We start from the raw sequence: 19,480 nt of genomic DNA, 5'->3' as shown, positions 1-19,480 counted from the left end.
CCAGTCTCTCTCGCTTTCTCGCTCTCCATCCCTCCCCAGTCTCTCTCTCTCTTTCTCGACCCCAGTCTCTCTCTCTCTTTCTCTCTCTCTCTCTCTCTCCCTCCGCAGTCTCTCTCTCTCTCTCTACGCCAGTTTCTCTTTCTCTCCCTCCCCCAATCTGTTTCTCTCTCTGTTTCTCTCTGTCTCTCTCTCTCTCTCTCTCTCTCTCTCCCCTTCCCAGTCTCTCTTTCCCTCTCTCCCCCAGTCTCTCTCTCCCTCTCTCCCTCCCCCAGTCTGTCTCTCTCTCACTCCCTCAGTCTGACTCTCTATCCCTCCCCAGTCTCTGTCTCTCTCTCTGTCTCACTCTCTCTCTCTTTGTCTTTCTCTCTCTCCCCCAGTCTCTCTCTCTCTCCCTCTCCCTCCCCCAGTCTCTCTGTCTCTCTCTCTCCCTCCCCCAGTTTCTCTCTCTCTCTCCGCCAGTTTCTCTCTCTCTCCGCCAGTTTCTCTCTCTCTCCCCCAGTTTCTCTCTCTCCTTCCCCCAGACTGTGTGTGTGTGTCTCTCTCTCTCCCAGTGTGTGTCTCTCGCTCTCTCTCTCCCAGTCTGTGTCTCTCTCCCTCCCCAGTCTCGCTCCATCTCTCCCTCCCCCAGTCTGTTTCTCTCTCTCTCTCCCCCCCAGTTTCTCTCTCTCCCTCTCTCCCCCAGTTTCTCTCTCGCTCTCTCTCTCCCAGTTTCTCTCTTTCTCTCTCTTCCAGTCTCTCTCTCTCTCCCTCTCCCAGTCCATATCTCTCTCTCTCTCTATCCGCCCCAGTCTGTCTCTCTCTCCCTCCCCCAGTCTGTTTCTCTCTCTGTTTTTCTCTGTCTTTCTCTCTCTCTCCCCCTCCCAGTCTCTCTCTCCCTCTCTCCCCCAGTCTCTCCCTCTTTCTCTGTCTCTCTCTCTCCCTCCCCCAGTCTCTCTCGCTCTCCATCCCTCCCCCAGTCTCTCTCTCTCTTTCTCGCCCCCAGTCTCTTTCTCTCTTTCTCGCTCCTTCTCTCCTCCAGTCTCTCTCTCTCTCTCCCTCACCCAGTCTGTTTCTCTCTCTCTCCCCACACCCCTAGTTTATCTCTCTCTCTCTCTCTCTCCCAGTTTCTCTCTCTCCCTCTCCCTCCCAGTTTCACTCTCTTTCTCTCCCAGTCTCTCTCTCTCCCCCTCCCAGTCTCTCTCTCTCTCGCTCCCCCAGTATCTCTCTCTCCCTCCCCCAGTTTCTCGCACTCTCTCTCTCTCTCTCTCCCTCCCCCAGTCTCTCTCGCTTTCTCGCTCTCCATCCCTCCCCAGTCTCTCTCTCTCTCTTTCTCGCCCCCAGTCTCACTCTCTCTTTCTCTCTCTCTCTCCCTCCGCCAGTCTCTCTCTCTCTCTCTACGCCAGTTTCTCTTTCTCTCCCTCCCCCAATCTGTTTCTCTCTCTGGTTCTCTCTGTCTCTCTCTCTCTCTCCCTATCTCCCCCTCCCAGTCTCTCTTTCCCTCTCTCCCCCAGTCTCTCTCTCACTCCCTCAGTCTGTCTCTCTCTCCCTCCCTAGTCTCTCTGTCTCTCTCTCTGTCTCACTCTCTCTCTCTCTCTGTCTCTCTCTCTCTCCCCCAGTCTCTCTCTCTCTCTCTCTCTCTCTCTCCCTCCCCCAGTCTCTCTGTCTCTCTCTCTCTCTCTCTGTGTCTCTCTCTCTCCCCCAGTCTATCTCTCTCTCTCTTTCTCTCCCTCCCTCCCCCAGTTACTCTCTCTCTCTCTCCGCCAGTTTCTCTCTCTCTCCGCCAGTTTCTCTCTCTCTCCCCCCCAGTTTCTCTCTCTCCTTCCCCCAGACTGTGTGTGTGTCTCTCTCTCCCAGTTTGTGTCTCTCGCTCTCTCTCTCCTCCAGTCTTTCTCACTCTCCCTCCCCCTGTCTGTCTCTATCTCTCTCTCTCCCAGTCTGTGTCTCTCTCCCTCCCCAGTCTCGCTCCCTCTCTCCCTCCCCCAGTCTGTTTCTCTCTCTCTCTCCCCCAGTTTCTCTCTCTCCCTCTCGGCTCCAGTTTCTCTCTCGCTCTCTCTCTCCCAGTTTCTCTCTTTCTCTCCCTTCCAGTCTCTCTCTCTCTCTCCCTCTCCCAGTCCATATCTCTCTCTCTCTCTATCCACCCCAGTCTGTCTCTCTCTCCCTCCCCCAGTCTGTTTCTCTCTCTCCCCCTACAGTTTCTCTCTCTCTCTCTCCCCCTCCCAGTCTTTCTCTTTCTCTCTCGCTCCCCCAGTATCTCTCTCTCTCTCCCTCCCGCAGTCTCTTTCTCTCTCTCTCCCCTAGTCTCTCTCTCTCTCTCTCCCCAGTTTCTCTCTCTCACCCTCCCCTAGTCTCTCCCTCTCTCTGTCTGTCTCTCTCTCTCCCCCAGTCTCTCTCTCTCTCTCTTTCTCTCCCCCAGGCTCTCTCTCTCTCTCCCTCACCCAGTCTGTTTCTCTCTCTCTCCCCACACCCCTAGTTTATCTCTCTCTCTCTCTCTCTCCCAGTTTCTCTCTCTCCCTCTCCCTCCCAGTTTCACTCTCTTTCTCTCCCAGTCTCTCTCTCAACCCCTCCCAGTCTCTCTCTCTCTCGCTCCCCCAGTATCTCTCTCTCCCTCCCCCAGTTTCTCGCACTCTCTCTCTCTCTCTCTCCCTCCCCCAGTCTCTCTCGCTTTCTCGCTCTCCATCCCTCCCCAGTCTCTCTCTCTCTCTTTCTCGCCCGCAGTCTCACTCTCTCTTTCTCTCTCTCTCTCCCTCCGCCAGTCTCTCTCTCTCTCTCTCTACGCCAGTTTCTCTTTCTCTCCCTCCCCCAATCTGTTTCTCTCTCTGGTTCTCTCTGTCTCTCTCTCTCTCTCCCTATCTCCCCCTCCCAGTCTCTCTTTCCCTCTCTCCCCCAGTCTCTCTCTCACTCCCTCAGTCTGTCTCTCTCTCCCTCCCTAGTCTCTCTGTCTCTCTCTCTGTCTCACTCTCTCTCTCTCTCTGTCTCTCTCTCTCTCCCCCAGTCTCTCTCTCTCTCTCTCTCTCTCTCCCTCCCCCAGTCTCTCTGTCTCTCTCTCTCTCTCTCTGTGTCTCTCTCTCTCCCCCAGTCTATCTCTCTCTCTCTTTCTCTCCCTCCCTCCCCCAGTTACTCTCTCTCTCTCCGCCAGTTTCTCTCTCTCTCCGCCAGTTTCTCTCTCTCTCCCCCCCAGTTTCTCTCCTTCCCCCAGACTGTGTGTGTGTCTCTCTCTCCCAGTTTGTGTCTCTCGTTCTCTCTCTCCTCCAGTCTTTCTCACTCTCCCTCCCCCTGTCTGTCTCTATCTCTCTCTCTCCCAGTCTGTGTCTCTCTCCCTCCCCAGTCTCGCTCCCTCTCTCCCTCCCCCAGTCTGTTTCTCTCTCTCTCTCCCCCAGTTTCTCTCTCTCCCTCTCGGCTCCAGTTTCTCTCTCGCTCTCTCTCTCCCAGTTTCTCTCTTTCTCTCCCTTCCAGTCTCTCTCTCTCTCTCCCTCTCCCAGTCCATATCTCTCTCTCTTTCTATCCACCCCAGTCTGTCTCTCTCCCCTTCCCCCGTTCTGTTTCTCTCTCTCCCCCTACAGTTTCTCTCTCTCTCTCTCCCCCTCCCAGTCTTTCTCTTTCTCTCTCGCTCCCCCAGTATCTCTCTCTCTCTCCCTCCCGCAGTCTCTTTCTCTCTCTCTCCCCTAGTCTCTCTCTCTCTCTCTCCCCAGTTTCTCTCTCTCACCCTCCCCTAGTCTCTCCCTCTCTCTGTCTGTCTCTCTCTCTCCCCCAGTCTCTCTCTCTCTCTCTTTCTCTCCCCCAGGCTCTCTCTCTCTCCCTCCCTCCCCCAGTCTCTTTCTCTCTCTCCCTATCCCAGTCTGTTTCACTCTCTCTCCGTCTCTCCACCAGTCTCTCTCTCTCTCTCTCAATTTCTCCTACAGTCTCTCTCTTTCTCCCCCTCCCAGTTTCTCTCTCTCCCTCTCCCCCAGTTTCTCTCTCTCTCTCTCTCCCCCAGTTTCTCTCTCTCTCTCTCCCTCCCCCACTTTCTCTCTCTTTTTCTCTCTATCTCCCCCAGTTTCTCTCTCTCTCTCCCCCAGTCTCTCTCTCTCTCTCTTTCTCTCCCCCAGGCTCTCTCTCTCTCCCTCCCTCCCCCAGTCTCTCTCTCTCTCTCCCTATCCGAGTCTGTTTCACTCTCTCTCCGTCTCTCCACCAGTCTCTCTCTCTCTCTCTCTCTCTTTTTCCACCAGTCTCTCTCTTTCTCCCCCTCCCAGTTTCTCTCTCTCCCTCTCCCCCAGTTTCTCTGTCTCTCTCTCTCCCCCAGTTTCTCTCTCTCTCTCTCTCCCTCCCCCACATTCTCTCTCTTTTTCTCTCTATCTCCTCCAGTTTCTCTCTCTCTCTCTCCCCCAGTTTCTCTCTCTCTCTATCTCTACCCCCCTCCCAGTTTTTCTCTCTCAATCAGTCTCTCTCCAAGTCTCTCTCGCTCTCTCTGTCTCTCTCTCTCCCTCCCCCAGTCTCTCTGTCTCTCTCCCTCTCTCTCTCTGTCTCTCTCTCTCCCTCCCCCAGTCTCTCTCCCAGTCTCTCCCTCTCTCTCTGTCTCTCTCTCTCCCTCCCCCAGTCTCTCTCCCAGTCTCTCCCTCTCTCTCTGTCTCTCTCTCTCCCTCCCCCAGTCTCTCTCGCTTTCTCGCTCTCCATCCCTCCCCAGTCTCTCTCTCTCTCTTTCTCGCCCCCAGTCTCTGTCTCTCTTTCTCTCGATCTCTCTCCCTCTGCCAGTCTCTCTCTCTCTCTCTCTACGCCAGTTTCTCTCTCTCTCTCTCCCCCTCCCAGTCTCTCTCTCCCTCTCTCCCCCAGTCTCTCTCTCCCTCTCTCCCTCCCCCAGTCTGTCTCTCTCTCCCTCCCCAGTCTCTCTCTCTCTCTCTCTGTCTCTCTCTCTCTTTCTCTCTCTCTCTCCCCCAGTCTCTCTCTCTCTCTCTTTCTCTCTCTCCCTCCCCCAGTTTCTCTCTCTCTCCCTCTCTCCCTCCCCCAGTCTCTCTGTCTCTCTCTCTCTCTCTTTCTCTCTGCATCTCTCTCTCTCCCCCAGTCTCTCTCTCTCTCTCTTTCTCTCTCTCCCCCAGTTTCTCTCTCTCTCCCCGCCAGTTTCTCTCTCTCTCCGCCAGTTTCTCTCTCTCTCTCTTTCTCTCTCTCTCTCCCCCAGTCTCTCTCTCTCTCTCTTTCTCTCTCTCCCTCCCCCAGTTTCTCTCTCTCTCTCCGCCAGTTTCTCTCTCTCTCCGCCAGTTTCTCTCTCTCTCCCCCCCAGTTTCTCTCTCTCCTTCCCCCAGACTGTGTGTGTGTCTCTCTCCCCCAGTGTGTGTCTCTCGCTCTCTCTCTCCCCCAGTCTTTCTCACTCTCTCTCCCCATGTCTGTCTCTATCTCTCTCTCTCCCAGTCTGTGTCTTTCTCCCTCCCCAATCTCTCTCTCTCTCCCTCCCCCAAGTCTGTTTCTCTCTCTTTCCCCCAGTTTCTCACTCTCCCTCTCTCCCCCAGTTTCTCTCTCCCTCTCTCTCTCCCAGTCTCTCTCTCTCTCTCTCTCTCTCCCTCTCCCAGTCCATGTCTCTCTCTCTCTCTCTCTCCCCCCCAGTCTGTCTCTCCCTCTCTCCCTCCCCCAGTCTGTCTCTCTCTCTCACTCCCTCAGTCTGTCTCTCTCTCTCTCCCTCCCCCAGTCTGTCTGTCTCTCTCTCCCCCTACAGTTTCTCTCTCTCTCTCTCTCTCCCAGGCTCTCTCTCTCCCCCTCCCAGTCTTTCTCTCTCTCTCTCCCTCCCCCAGTTTCTCTCTCTCTCTCCCTCCCCCAGTCTCTTTCTCTCTCTCCCCTAGTCTCTCTCTCTCTCTCCCCCAGTTTCTCTCTCTCCCTCCCCTAGTCTCTCCCTCTCTCTGTCTGTCTCTCTCTCTCCCCCACTCTCTCTCTCTCTCTCTCTTTCTCTCCCCAGACTCTCTCTCTCTCCCTCGCTCCCCCAGTCTCTCTCTCTCTCTCCCTCCCCCAGTCTGTTTCTCTCTCTCTCTCTCTCTCTCTCTCCACGAGTCTCTCTCTCTCTCTCTCTCTCTCTTTCTCCACCAGTCTCTCTCTTTCTCCCTCTGCCCCAGTTTCTCTCTCTCTCTCCCCCAGTTTCTTTCTCTCTCTCTCCCTCCCCCACATTCTCTCTCTTTTTCTCTCTATCTCCCCCAGTTTCTCTCTCTCTCTCCCTCCCCAGTCTGTCTGTCTCTCTCTCCCCCTACAGTTTCTCTCTCTCTCTCTCTCCCCCTCCCAGTCTTTCTCTTTCTCTCTCGCTCCCCCAGTATCTCTCTCTCTCTCTCTCCCGAAGTCTCTTTCTCTCTCTCTCCCCTAGTCTCTCTCTCTCTCTCCCCCAGTTTCTCTCTCTCCCTCCCCTAGTCTCTCCCTCTCTCTGTCTGTCTCTCTCTCTCCCCCAGTCTCTCTCTCTCTCTCTTTCTCTCCCCCAGGCTCTCTCTCTCTCCCTCCCTCCCCCAGTCTCTTTCTCTCTCTCCCTATCCCAGTCTGTTTCACTCTCTCTCCGTTTCTCCACCAGTCTCTCTCTCTCTCTCTCTCTTTCTCCACCAGTCTCTCTCTTTCTCCCCCTCCCAGTTTCTCTCTCTCCCTCTCCCCCAGTTTCTCTCTCTCTCTCTCTCCCCCAGTTTCTCTCTCTCTCTCTCCCTCCCCCACTCTCTCTCTCTTTTTCTCTCTATCTCCCCCAGTTTCTCTCTCTCTCTCCCCCAGTCTCTCTCTCTCTCTCTTTCTCTCCCCCAGGCTCTCTCTCTCTCCCTCCCTCCCCCAGTCTCTCTCTCTCCCTATCCCAGTCCGTTTCACTCTCTCTCCGTCTCTCCACCAGTCTCTCTCTCTCTCTCTCTCTTTCTCCAAAGTCTCTCTCTTTCTCCCCCTCCCAGTTTCTCTCTCTCCCTCTCCCCCAGTTTCTCTGTCTCTCTCTCTCCCCCAGTTTCTCTCTCTCTCTCTCCCTCCCCCACTTTCTCTCTCTTTTTCTCTCTATCTCTCCCAGTTTCTCTCTCTCTCCCCCCCAGTTTCTCTCTCTCTCTCTCTTTACCCCCCTCCCAGTTTTTCTCTCTCCCCCAGTCTCTCTCCCAGTCTCTCCCTCTCTGTGTCTCTCTCTCTCCCTCCCCCAGTCTCTCTCTCTCGCTCTCCATCCCTCCCCAGTCTCTCTCTCTCTCTTTCTCGCCCCAGTCTCTCTCTCTCTTTCTCTCTCTCTCCCTCCGCAAGTCTCTCTCTCTCTCTATGCCAGTTTCTCTTTCTCTCCCTCCCCCAATCTGTTTCTGTCTCTGTTTCTCTCTGTCTCTCTCTCCCTCTCTCCCTCCCCCAGTCTGTCTCTCTCTCTCCCTCCCCAGTCACTCTGTCTCTCTCTCTCTGTCTCTCTGCCTCTCTCTCTCCCCCAGTCTCTCTCTCTCTCTCTCTCTTTCTCTCTCTCCCTCCCCCAGTTTCTCTCTCTCTCTCTCTCCCTCCCCAGTCTCTCTGTCTCGCTCTCTTTCTCTCCCTCCCTCCCCCAGTTTCTCTCTCTCTCTCCGCCAGTTTCTCTCTCTCTCCGCCAGTTTCTCTCTCTCTCCCCCCAGTTTCTCTCTCTCCTTCCCCTAGACTGTGTGTGTGTGTCTCTCTCCCCCAGTGTGTGTCTCTCGCTCTCTCTCTCCCCCAGTCTTTCTCACTCTCCCTCCCCATGTCTGTCTCTATCTCTCCCTCTCCCAGTCTGTGTCTCTCTCCCTCACCAATCTCTCTCTCTCTCCCTCCCCCAAGTCTGTTTCTCTCTCTCTCTCTCCCCCAGTTTCTCACTCTCCCTCTCTCCCCCAGTTTCTCTCTCCCTCTCTCTCTTACGGTCTCTCTCTCTCTCTCTCTCTCTCTCCCTCTCCCAGTCCATGTCTCTCTCTCTCTCTCTCTCTCCCGCCCAGTCTGTCTCTCCCTCTCTCCCTACCCCAGTCTGTCTCTCTCTCTCACTCACTCAGTCACTCTCTCTCTCTCCCTCGCCCAGTCTGTCTGTCTCTCTCTCCCCCTACAGTTTCTCTCTCTCTCTCTCTCTCTCTCACTCTCTCTCTCCCAGGCTCTCTCTCTCCCCCTCCCAGTCTTTCTCTCTCTCTCTCCCGCCCCCAGTTTCTCTCTCTCTCTCCCTCCCGCAGTCTCTCTCTCTCTCTCCCCTAGTCTCTCTCTCTCTCTCCCCCAGTTTCTCTCTCTCTCCCTCCCTAGTCTCTCCCTCTCTCTGTCTGTCTCTTTCTCTCCCCCAGTCTCTCTCTCTCTCTCTCTTTCTCTCCCCCAGGTTCTCTCTCTCTCTCTCCCTCCCCCAGTCTGTTTCTCTCTCTCTCTCTCTCTCCACCAGTCTCTCTCTCTCTCTCTCTCTCTTTCTCCACCAGTCTCTCTCTTTCTCCCTCTCCCAGTTTCTCTATCTCCCTCTCCCCCAGTTTCTCTCTCTCTCTCTCTGCCCAGTTTCTCTCTCTCTCTCTCTCTCGAGCCCCTCCCAGTTTTTCTCTCTCCCCACTCTCTCTCCCAGTCTCTCCCTCTCTCTCTGTCTCCCTCTCTCTCTCCCCCAGTCTCTCTCTCTCTCTCTTTCTCTCCCCCAGGCTCTCTCTCTCTCCCTCCCTCCCCCAGTCTCTCTCTCTCTCTCCCTATCCCAGTCCGTTTCACTCTCTCTCCGTCTCTCCACCAGTCTCTCTCTCTCTCTCTCTCTTTCTCCACCAGTCTCTCTCTTTCTCCCCCTCCCAGTTTCTCTCTCTCCCTCTCCCCCAGTTTCTCTCTCTCTCTCTCTCCCCCAGTTTCTCTCTCTCTCTCTCCCTCCCCCACTTTCTCTCTCTTTTTCTCTCTATCTCTCCCAGTTTCTCTCTCTCTCCCCCCCAGTTTCTCTCTCTCTCTCTCTTTACCCCCCTCCCAGTTTTGCTCTCTCCCCCAGTCTCTCTCCCAGTCTCTCCCTCTCTGTGTCTCTCTCTCTCCCTCCCCCAGTCTCTCTCTCTCGCTCTCCATCCCTCCCCAGTCTCTCTCTCTCTCTTTCTCGCCCCAGTCTCTCTCTCTCTTTCTCTCTCTCTCCCTCCGCAAGTCTCTCTCTCTCTCTATGCCAGTTTCTCTTTCTCTCCCTCCCCCAATCTGTTTCTGTCTCTGTTTCTCTCTGTCTCTCTCTCCCTCTCTCCCTCCCCCAGTCTGTCTCTCTCTCTCCCTCCCCAGTCTCTCTGTCTCTCTCTCTCTGTCTCTCTGCCTCTCTCTCTCCCCCAGTCTCTCTCTCTCTCTCTCTCTCTTTCTCTCTCTCCCTCCCCCAGTTTCTCTCTCTCTCTCTCTCCCTCCCCAGTCTCTCTGTCTCGCTCTCTTTCTCTCCCTCCCTCCCCCAGTTTCTCTCTCTCTCTCCGCCAGTTTCTCTCTCTCTCCGCCAGTTTCTCTCTCTCTCCCCCCAGTTTCTCTCTCTCCTTCCCCTAGACTGTGTGTGTGTGTCTCTCTCCCCCAGTGTGTGTCTCTCGCTCTCTCTCTCCCCCAGTCTTTCTCACTCTCCCTCCCCATGTCTGTCTCTATCTCTCCCTCTCCCAGTCTGTGTCTCTCTCCCTCACCAATCTCTCTCTCTCTCCCTCCCCCAAGTCTGTTTCTCTCTCTCTCTCTCCCCCAGTTTCTCACTCTCCCTCTCTCCCCCAGTTTCTCTCTCCCTCTCTCTCTTACGGTCTCTCTCTCTCTCTCTCTCTCTCCCTCTCCCAGTCCATGTCTCTCTCTCTCTCTCTCTCTCCCGCCCAGTCTGTCTCTCCCTCTCTCCCTACCCCAGTCTGTCTCTCTCTCTCACTCACTCAGTCACTCTCTCTCTCTCCCTCGCCCAGTCTGTCTGTCTCTCTCTCCCCCTACAGTTTCTCTCTCTCTCTCTCTCTCTCTCACTCTCTCTCTCCCAGGCTCTCTCTCTCCCCCTCCCAGTCTTTCTCTCTCTCTCTCCCGCCCCCAGTTTCTCTCTCTCTCTCTCCCTCCCGCAGTCTCTCTCTCTCTCTCCCCTAGTCTCTCTCTCTCTCTCCCCCAGTTTCTCTCTCTCTCCCTCCCTAGTCTCTCCCTCTCTCTGTCTGTCTCTTTCTCTCCCCCAGTCTCTCTCTCTCTCTCTCTTTCTCTCCCCCAGGTTCTCTCTCTCTCTCTCCCTCCCCCAGTCTGTTTCTCTCTCTCTCTCTCTCTCTCCACCAGTCTCTCTCTCTCTCTCTCTCTCTTTCTCCACCAGTCTCTCTCTTTCTCCCTCTCCCAGTTTCTCTATCTCCCTCTCCCCCAGTTTCTCTCTCTCTCTCTCTGCCCAGTTTCTCTCTCTCTCTCGAGCCCCTCCCAGTTTTTCTCTCTCCCCACTCTCTCTCCCAGTCTCTCCCTCTCTCTCTGTCTCCCTCTCTCCCTCCCCCAGTCTCTCTCTCTCGCTCTCCATCCCTCCCCCAGTCTCTCTCTCTCTCTTTCTCACCCCCAGTCTCTCTCTCTCTTTCTCTCTCTCTCCCTCCGCCAGTCTCTCTCTCTCTCTCTCTCTCCCTCGCCCAGTCTGTCTGTCTCTCTCTCCCCCTACAGTTTCTCTCTCTCTCTCTCTCTCTCACACTCTCTCTCTCCCAGGCTCTCTCTCTCCCCCTCCCAGTCTTTCTCTCTCTCTCTCCCGCCCCCAGTTTCTCTCTCTCTCTCCCTCCCGCAGTCTCTCTCTCTCTCTCCCCTAGTCTCTCTCTCTCTCTCCCCCAGTTTCTCTCTCTCTCCCTCCCTAGTCTCTCCCTCTCTCTGTCTGTCTCTTTCTCTCCCCCAGTCTCTCTCTCTCTCTCTCTTTCTCTCCCCCAGGTTCTCTCTCTCTCTCTCCCTCCCCCAGTCTGATTCTCTCTCTCTCTCTCCACCAGTCTCTCTCTCTCTCTCTCTCTCTTTCTCCACCAGTCTCTCTCTTTCTCCCTCTCCCAGTTTCTCTATCTCCCTCTCCCCCAGTTTCTCTCTCTCTCTCTCTGCCCAGTTTCTCTCTCTCTCTCTCGAGCCCCTCCCAGTTTTTCTCTCTCCCCCACTCTCTCTCCCAGTCTCTCCCTCTCTCTCTGTCTCCCTCTCTCCCTCCCCCAGTCTCTCTCTCTCGCTCTCCATCCCTCCCCCAGTCTCTCTCTCTCTCTTTCTCACCCCCAGTCTCTCTCTCTCTTCTCTCTCTCTCCCTCCGCCACTCTCTCTCTCTCTCTCTACGCCAGTTTCTCTCTCTCTCCCTCCCCCCAATCTGTTTCTCTCTCTCTTTCTCTCTGTCTCTCTCTCTCTCTCCCCCTCCTAGTCTCTCTCTCCCTCTCTCCCCCCAGTCTCTTCCTCTCTCTCTGTCTCTCTCTCCCTCCCCCAGTCTCACTCGCTCTCTCGCTCTCCATCCCTCCCCCAGTCTCTCTCTCTCTCTCCCTCCGCCAGTCTCTCTCTCTCTCTCTCTCTACGCCAGTTTCTCTTTCTCTCCCTCCCCCAATCTGTTTCTCTCTGTCTCTCTCTCTCTCTCTCTCTCTCCCCTACCAGTCTCTCTCTCCCTCTCTCCCCCAGTCTCTCTCTCTCTCTCTCTCCCTCACCCAGTCTGTTTCTCTCTTTCTCTCCCCCCCCCCAGTTTATCTCTCTCTCTCTCTCTCTCCCAGTTTCTCTCTCTCCCTCTCCCTCCCAGTTTCTCTCTCTTTCTCTCCCAGTCTCTCTCTCTCACCCTCCCAGTCTCTCTCTCTCTCTCTCTCTCGCTCCCCCAGTATCACTCTCTCTCCCTCCCCCAGTTTCTCGCACGCTCTCTCTCTCTCTCCCTCCCCAGGTCTCTCTCTCTCTCTCTCTCTCTCTCTTGCCCCCAGTTTCTCTCTCTCTCTCTCCCCCAGTCTCTCTCTCTCTCTCTCTCTCTTTCTCCACCAGTCCCTTTTTCTTCCACTCCCAGTTTCTCTCTCTCCCTCTCCCCCAGTCTCTCTCTCTCTCTCTATGCCAGTTTCTCTTTCTCTCCCTCCCCCAATCTGTTTCTCTCTCTGTTTCTTTCTGTCTCTCTCTCTCTCTCTCTCTCTCCCCCTCCCAGTCTCTCTTTCCCTCTCTCCCCCAGTCTCTCACTCCCTCTCTCCCTCCCCCAGTTTCTCTCTCTCTCTCTCCCCTAGTCTCTCCCTCTCTCTGTCTGTCTCTCTCTCTCCCCCAGTCTCTCTCTCTCTCTCTTTCTCTCCACCAGGCTCTCTCTCTCTCCCTCCCTCCCCCAGTCTCTCTCTCTCTCTCCCTCCCCCAGTCTGTTTCACTCTCTCTCCGTCTCTCCACCAGTATCTCTCTCTCTCTCTGTCTTTCTCCACCAGTCTCTCTCTTTCTCCCCCTCCCAGTTTCTCTCTCTCCCTCTCCCCCAGTTTCTCTCGCTCTCTCTCCCTCAGTTTCTCTCTCTCTCTCTCCCTCCCCCACTTTCTCTCTCTTTTTCTGTCTATCTCCCCCAGTTTCTCTCTCTCTCTCCCCCAGTTTCTCTCTCTCTCCCTCCCCCACTTTCTCTCTCTTTTTCTCTCTATCTCCCCCAGTTTCTCTCTCTCTCTCTAACCCAGTTTCTCTCTCTCTCTCTCTCTACCCCCTCCCAGTTTTTCTCTCTCCCCCAGTCTCTCTCCCAGTCTCTCCCTCTCTCTGTCTCTCTCTCTCTCCCTCCCCCAGTCTCTCTCGCTTTCTCGCTCTCCATCCCTCCCCAGTCTCTCTCCTCTTTCTCGCCCCAGTCTCTCTCTCTCTTTCTCTCTCTCTCCCTCCCCCAGTCTGTTTCACTCTCTCTCCATCTCTCCACCAGTATCTCTCTCTCTCTCTGTCTTTCTCCACCAGTCTCTCTCTTTCTCCCCCTCCCAGTTTCTCTCTCTCTCCCTCCCCAGTCTCTCTGTCTCTCTCTCTGCCTCTCTCTCTCCCCCAGTCTCTCTCTCTCTCTCTCTCTCTCTTTCTCTCTCTCCCTCCCCAGTTTCTCTCTCTCTCTCCCCCAGTTTCTCTCTCTCTCTCTCCCTCCCCCACTTTCTCTCTCTTTTTCTCTCTATCTCTCCCAGTTTCTCTCTCTCTCTCCCCAGTTTCTCTCTCTCTCTCTCTTTACCCCCCTCCCAGTTTTTCTCTCCCCCAGTCTCTCTCCCAGTCTCTCCCTCTCTCTCTCTCCCTCCACCAGTCTCTCTCTCTCGCTCTCCATCCCTCCCTCAGTCTCTCTCTCTCTCCCTCCCGCAGTCTCTCTCTCTCTCTCCCCTAGTCTCTCTCTCTCTCTCCCCCAGTTTCTCTCTCTCTCCCTCCCTAGTCTCTCCCTCTCTCTGTCTGTCTCTTTCTCTCCCCCAGTCTCTCTCTCTCTCTCTCTTTCTCTCCCCCAGGTTCTCTCTCTCTCTCTCCCTCCCCCAGTCTGTTTCTCTCTCTCTCTCTCTCTCCACCAGTCTCTCTCTCTCTCTCTCTCTCTTTCTCCACCAGTCTCTCTCTTCTCCCTCTCCCAGTTTCTCTATCTCCCTCTCCCCCAGTTTCTCTCTCTCTCTCTCTGCCCAGTTTCTCTCTCTCTCTCTCGAGCCCCTCCCAGTTTTTCTCTCTCCCCACTCTCTCTCCCAGTCTCTCCCTCTCTCTCTGTCTCCCTCTCTCCCTCCCCCAGTCTCTCTCTCTCGCTCTCCATCCCTCCCCCAGTCTCTCTCTCTCTCTTTCTCACCCCCAGTCTCTCTCTCTCTTTCTCTCTCTCTCCCTCCGCCAGTCTCTCTCTCTCTCTCTCTCCCTCGTCCAGTCTGTCTGTCTCTCTCTCTCCCCCTACAGTTTCTCTCTCTCTCTCTCTCTCTCACACTCTCTCTCTCCCAGGCTCTCTCTCTCCCCTCCCAGTCTTTCTCTCTCTCTCTCCCGCCCCCAGTTTCTCTCTCTCTCTCCCTCCCGCAGTCTCTCTCTCTCTCTCCCTAGTCTCTCTCTCTCTCTCCCCCAGTTTCTCTCTCTCTCCCTCCCTAGTCTCTCCCTCTCTCTGTCTGTCTCTTTCTCTCCCCCAGTCTCTCTCTCTCTCTCTCTTTCTCTCCCCCAGGTTCTCTCTCTCTCTCTCCCTCCCCCAGTCTGATTCTCTCTCTCTCTCTCCACCAGTCTCTCTCTCTCTCTCTCTCTCTTTCTCCACCAGTCTCTCTCTTTCTCCCTCTCCCAGTTTCTCTATCTCCCTCTCCCCCAGTTTCTCTCTCTCTCTCTCTGCCCAGTTTCTCTCTCACTCTCTCTCGAGCCCCTCACAGTTTTTCTCTCTCCCCCACTCTCTCTCCCAGTCTCTCCCTCTCTCTCTGTCTCCCTCTCTCCCTCCCCCAGTCTCTCTCTCTCGCTCTCCATCCCTCCCCCAGTCTCTCTCTCTCTCTTTCTCACCCCCAGTCTCTCTCTCTTTCTCTCTCTCTCCCTCCGCCACTCTCTCTCTCTCTCTCTACGCCAGTTTCTCTCTCTCTCCCTCCCCCAATCTGTTTCTCTCTCTGTTTCTCTCTGTCTCTCTCTCTCTCCCCCTCCTAGTCTCTCTCTCCCTCTCTCCCCCAGTCTCTTCCTCTCTCTCTGTCTCTCTCTCCCTCCCCCAGTCTCACTCGCTCTCTCGCTCTCCATCCCTCCCCCAGTCTCTCTCTCTCTCTCCCTCCGCCAGTCTCTCTCTCTCTCTCTCTCTACGCCAGTTTCTCTTTCTCTCCCTCCCCCAATCTGTTTCTCTCTGTCTCTCTCTCTCTCTCTCCCCTACCAGTCTCTCTCTCCCTCTCTCCCCCAGTCTCTCTCTCTCTCTCTCTCCCTCACCCAGTCTGTTTCTCTCTTTCTCTCCCCCCCCCCAGTTTATCTCTCTCTCTCTCTCTCTCCCAGTTTCTCTCTCTCCCTCTCCCTCCCAGTTTCTCTCTCTTTCTCTCCCAGTCTCTCTCTCTCACCCTCCCAGTCTCTCTCTCTCTCTCTCTCTCGCTCCCCCAGTATCACTCTCTCTCCCTCCCCCAGTTTCTCGCACGCTCTCTCTCTCTCTCCCTCCCCAGGTCTCTCTCTCTCTCTCTCTCTCTTGCCCCCAGTTTCTCTCTCTCTCTCTCCCCCAGTCTCTCTCTCTCTCTCTCTCTCTCTTTCTCCACCAGTCCCTTTTTTCTTCCACTCCCAGTTTCTCTCTCTCCCTCTCCCCCAGTCTCTCTCTCTCTCTCTCTACGCCAGTTTCTCTTTCTCTCCCTCCCCCAATCTGTTTCTCTCTCTGTTTCTTTCTGTCTCTCTCTCTCTCTCTCTCTCCCCCTCCCAGTCTCTCTTTCCCTCTCTCCCCCAGTCTCTCACTCCCTCTCTCCCTCCCCCAGTTTCTCTCTCTCTCTCTCCCCTAGTCTCTCCCTCTCTCTGTCTGTCTCTCTCTCTCCCCCAGTCTCTCTCTCTCTCTCTTTCTCTCCACCAGGCTCTCTCTCTCTCCCTCCCTCCCCCAGTCTCTCTCTCTCTCTCCCTCCCCCAGTCTGTTTCACTCTCTCTCCGTCTCTCCACCAGTATCTCTCTCTCTCTCTGTCTTTCTCCACCAGTCTCTCTCTTTCTCCCCCTCCCAGTTTCTCTCTCTCCCTCTCCCCCAGTTTCTCTCGCTCTCTCTCCCTCAGTTTCTCTCTCTCTCTCTCCCTCCCCCACTTTCTCTCTCTTTTTCTGTCTATCTCCCCCAGTTTCTCTCTCTCTCTCCCCCCCCCACTTTCTCTCTCTTTTTCTCTCTATCTCCCCCAGTTTCTCTCTCTCTCTCTAACCCAGTTTCTCTCTCTCTCTCTCTCTACCCCCCTCCCAGTTTTTCTCTCTCCCCCAGTCTCTCTCCCAGTCTCTCCCTCTCTCTGTCTCTCTCTCTCTCCCTCCCCCAGTCTCTCTCGCTTTCTCGCTCTCCATCCCTCCCCAGTCTCTCTCTCTCTTTCTCGCCCCAGTCTCTCTCTCTCTTTCTCTCTCTCTCCCTCCCCCAGTCTGTTTCACTCTCTCTCCATCTCTCCACCAGTATCTCTCTCTCTCTCTGTCTTTCTCCACCAGTCTCTCTCTTTCTCCCCCTCCCAGTTTCTCTCTCTCTCCCTCCCCAGTCTCTCTGTCTCTCTCTCTGCCTCTCTCTCTCCCCCAGTCTCTCTCTCTCTCTCTCTCTCTCTTTCTCTCTCTCCCTCCCCCAGTTTCTCTCTCTCTCTCCCCCAGTTTCTCTCTCTCTCTCTCTCCCTCCCCCACTTTCTCTCTCTTTTTCTCTCTATCTCTCCCAGTTTCTCTCTCTCTCTCCCCAGTTTCTCTCTCTCTCTCTCTTTACCCCCCTCCCAGTTTTTCTCTCCCCCAGTCTCTCTCCCAGTCTCTCCCTCTCTCTGTGTCTCTCTCTCTCCCTCCCCCAGTCTCTCTCGCTTTCTCGCTCTCCATCCCTCCCCAGTCTCTCTCTCTCTTTCTCGCCCCAGTCTCTCTCTCTCTTTCTCTCTCTCTCCCTCCGCAAGTCTCTCTCTCTCTCTCTATGCCAGTTTCTCTTTCTCTCCCTCCCCCAATCTGTTTCTGTCTCTGTTTCTCTCTGTCTCTCTCTCTCTCTCCCCCTCCCAGTCTCTCTCTCCCTCTCTCCCCCAGTCTCTCTCTCCCTCTCTCCCTCCCCCAGTCTGTCACTCTCTCTCCCTCCCCAGTCTCTCTGTCTCTCTCTCTCTGTCTCTCTGCCTCTCTCTCTCCCCCAGTCTCTCTCTCTCTCTCTCTCTCTTTCTCTCCCCCAGGTTCTCTCTCTCTCCCTCCCTCCCCCAGTCTCTCGCTCTCTCTCTCCCTCCCCCAGTCTGTTTCTCTCTCTCTCTCTCTCTCCACCAGTCTCTCTCTCTCTCTCTCTCTCTTTCTCCACCAGTCTCTCTCTTTCTCCCTCTCCCAGTTTCTCTCTCTCCCTCTCCCCCAGTTTCTCTCTCTCTCTCTCTGCCCAGTTTCTCTCTCTCTCTCTCGAGCCCCTCCCAGTTTTTCTCTCTCCCCCACTCTCTCTCCCAGTCTCTCCCTCTCGCTCTGTCTCCCTCTCTCCCTCCCCCAGTCTCTCTCTCTCGCTCTCCATCCCTCCCCCAGTCTCTCTCTCTCTCTCTTTCTCACCCCCAGTCTCTCTCTCTCTTTCTCTCTCTCTCCCTCCGCCAGTCTCTCTCTCTCTCTCTACGCCAGTTTCTTTCTCTCCCTCCCCCAATCTGTTTCTCTCTCTGTTTCTCTCTGTCTCTCTCTCTCTCTCTCTCCCTCCCAGTCTCTCTCTCCCTCTCTCCCCCAGTCTCTCCCTCTCTCTCTGTCTCTCTCTCCCTCCCCCAGTCTCACTCGCTCTCTCGCTCTCCATCCCTCCCCCAGTCTCTCTCTCTCGTTCTCGCCCCCAGTCTCTCTCTCTCTTTCTCTCTCTCTCCCTCCTCCAGTTTCTCTCTCTCTCTCTACGCCAGTTTCTCTTTCTCTCCCTCCCCCAATCTGTTTCTCTCTCTGTTTCTCTCTGTCTCTCTCTCTCTCTCCCCCTCCCAGTCTCTCTCTCCCTCTCTCCGCCAGTCTTTCCCTCTCTCTCTGTCTCTCTCTCCCTCCCCCATTCTCTCTCGCTCTCTCGCTCTCCATTCCTCCCCAGTCTCTCTCTCTCTTTCTCGCCCCCAGTCTCTCTCTCTCTTTCTCTCTCTCTCCCTCCACCAGTCTCTCTCTCTCTCTCTCTACGCCAGTTTCTCTTTCTCTTCCTCCCCCAATCTGTTTCTCTCTCTGTTTCTCTCTGTCTCTCTCTCTCTCTCTCTCTCTCTCCCCTACCAGTCTCTCTCTCCCTCTCTCCCCCAGTCTCTCTCTCTCTCTCTCTCCCTCACCCAGTCTGTTTCTCTCTTTCTCTCCCCCCCCCCAGTTTATCTCTCTCTCTCTCTCTCTCCCAGTTTCTCTCTCTCCCTCTCCCTCCCAGTTTCTCTCTCTTTCTCTCCCAGTCTCTCTCTCTCACCCTCCCAGTCTCTCTCTCTCTCTCTCTTGCCCCCAGATTCTCTCTCTCTCTCTCCCCCAGTCTCTCTCTCTCTCTCTCTCTCTCTCTTTCTCCACCAGTCCCTTTTTTTCTTCCACTCCCAGTTTCTCTCTCTCCCTCTCCCCCAGTCGCTCTCTCTCTCTCTACGCCAGTTTCTCTTTCTCTCCCTCCCCCAATCTGTTTCTCTCTCTGTTTCTCTCTGTCTCTCTCTCTCTCCCCCTCCCAGTCTCTCTTTCCCTCTCTCCCCCAGTCTCTCACTCCCTCTCTCCCTCCCCCAGTTTCTCTCTCTCTCCCTCCCCTAGTCTCTCCCTCTCTCTGTCTGTCTCTCTCTCTCCCCCAGTCTCTCTCTCTCTCTCTTTCTCTCCCCCAGTCTCTGTCTCTCTCTCCCTCCCCCAGTCTGTTTCACTCTCTCTCCGTCTCTCCACCAGTATCTCTCTCTCTCTCTGTCTTTCTCCACCAGTCTCTCTCTTTCTCCCCCTCCCAGTTTCTCTCTCTCCCTCTCCCCCAGTTTCTCTCGCTCTCTCTCCCTCAGTTTCTCTCTCTCTCTCTCCCTCCCCCACTTTCTCTCTCTTTTTCTGTCTATCTCCCCCAGTTTCTCTCTCTCTCTCCCCCAGTTTCTCTCTCTCTCTCTCCCTCCCCCACTTTCTCTCTCTTTTTCTCTCTATCTCCCCCAGTTTCTCTCTCTCTCTCTAACCCAGTTTCTCTCTCTCTCTCTCTCTACCCCCCTCAGTTTTTCTCTCTCCCCCAGTCTCTCTCCCAGTCTCTCCCTCTCTCTCTCTCCCTCCCCCAGTCTCTCTCGCTTTCTCGCTCTCCATCCCTCCCCAGTCTCTCTCTCTCTCTTTCTCGCCCCAGTCTCTCTCTCTCTTTCTCTCTCTCTCCCTCCGCAAGTCTCTCTCTCTCTCTCTACGCCAGTTTCTCTTTCTCTCCCTCCCCCAATCTGTTTCTCTCTCTGTTTCTCTCTGTCTCTCTCTCTCCCCCTCCCAGTCTCTCTCTCCCTCTCTCCCCCAGTCTCTCTCTCCCTCTCTCCCTCCCCCAGTCTGTCGCTCTCTCTCCCTCCCCAGTCTCTGTCTCTCTCTCTGCCTCTCTCTCTCCCCCAGTCTCTCTCTCTCTCTCTCTCTCTTTCTCTCTCTCCCTCCCCCAGTTTCTCTCTCTCTCTCTGTCTCCCTCCCCAGTCTCTCTGTCACTCTCTCTTTCTCTCCCTCCCTCCCCCACGTTCTCTCTCTCTCTCCGCCAGTTTCTCTCTCTCCGCCAGTTTCTCTCTCTCTCCCCCCAGTTTCTCTCTCTCCTTCCCCCAGACTGTGTGTGTGTGTCTCTCTCCCCCAGTGTGTGTCTCTCGCTCTCTCTCTCCCCCAGTCTTTCTCACTCTCCCTCCCCATGTCTGTCTCTATCTCTCTCTCTCCCAGTCTGTGTCTCTCTCCCTCCCCAGTCTCTCTCTCTCTCCCTCCCCCAAGTCTGTTTCTCTCTCTCTCTCTCCCCCAGTTTCTCACTCTCGCTCTCTCCCCCAGTTTCTCTCTCTCCCTCTCTCCCCCAGTTTCTCTCTCGCTCTCTCTCTCCCAGTCTCTCTCTTTCTCTCCCTTCCAGTCTCTCTCTCTCTCTCTCCCTCTCCTAGTCCATGTCTCTCTCTCTCTCTCTCTCTATCTCCCCCAGTCTGTCTCTCCCTCTCTCCCTCCCCCAGTCTGACTCTCTCTCACTCCCTCAGTCTGCCTCACTCTCTATCCCTACCCCAGACTGTCTGTCTCTCTCTCTAACTCCAAGTTTCTCTCTCTCTCTCTC

The sequence above is a fragment of the Pristiophorus japonicus genome, chromosome 27 (genome assembly GCF_044704955.1).
Source record: "Pristiophorus japonicus isolate sPriJap1 chromosome 27, sPriJap1.hap1, whole genome shotgun sequence".
NCBI classification, from domain to species: domain Eukaryota; kingdom Metazoa; phylum Chordata; class Chondrichthyes; family Pristiophoridae; genus Pristiophorus; species Pristiophorus japonicus.
This window is presented reverse-complemented; position numbering follows the sequence as displayed.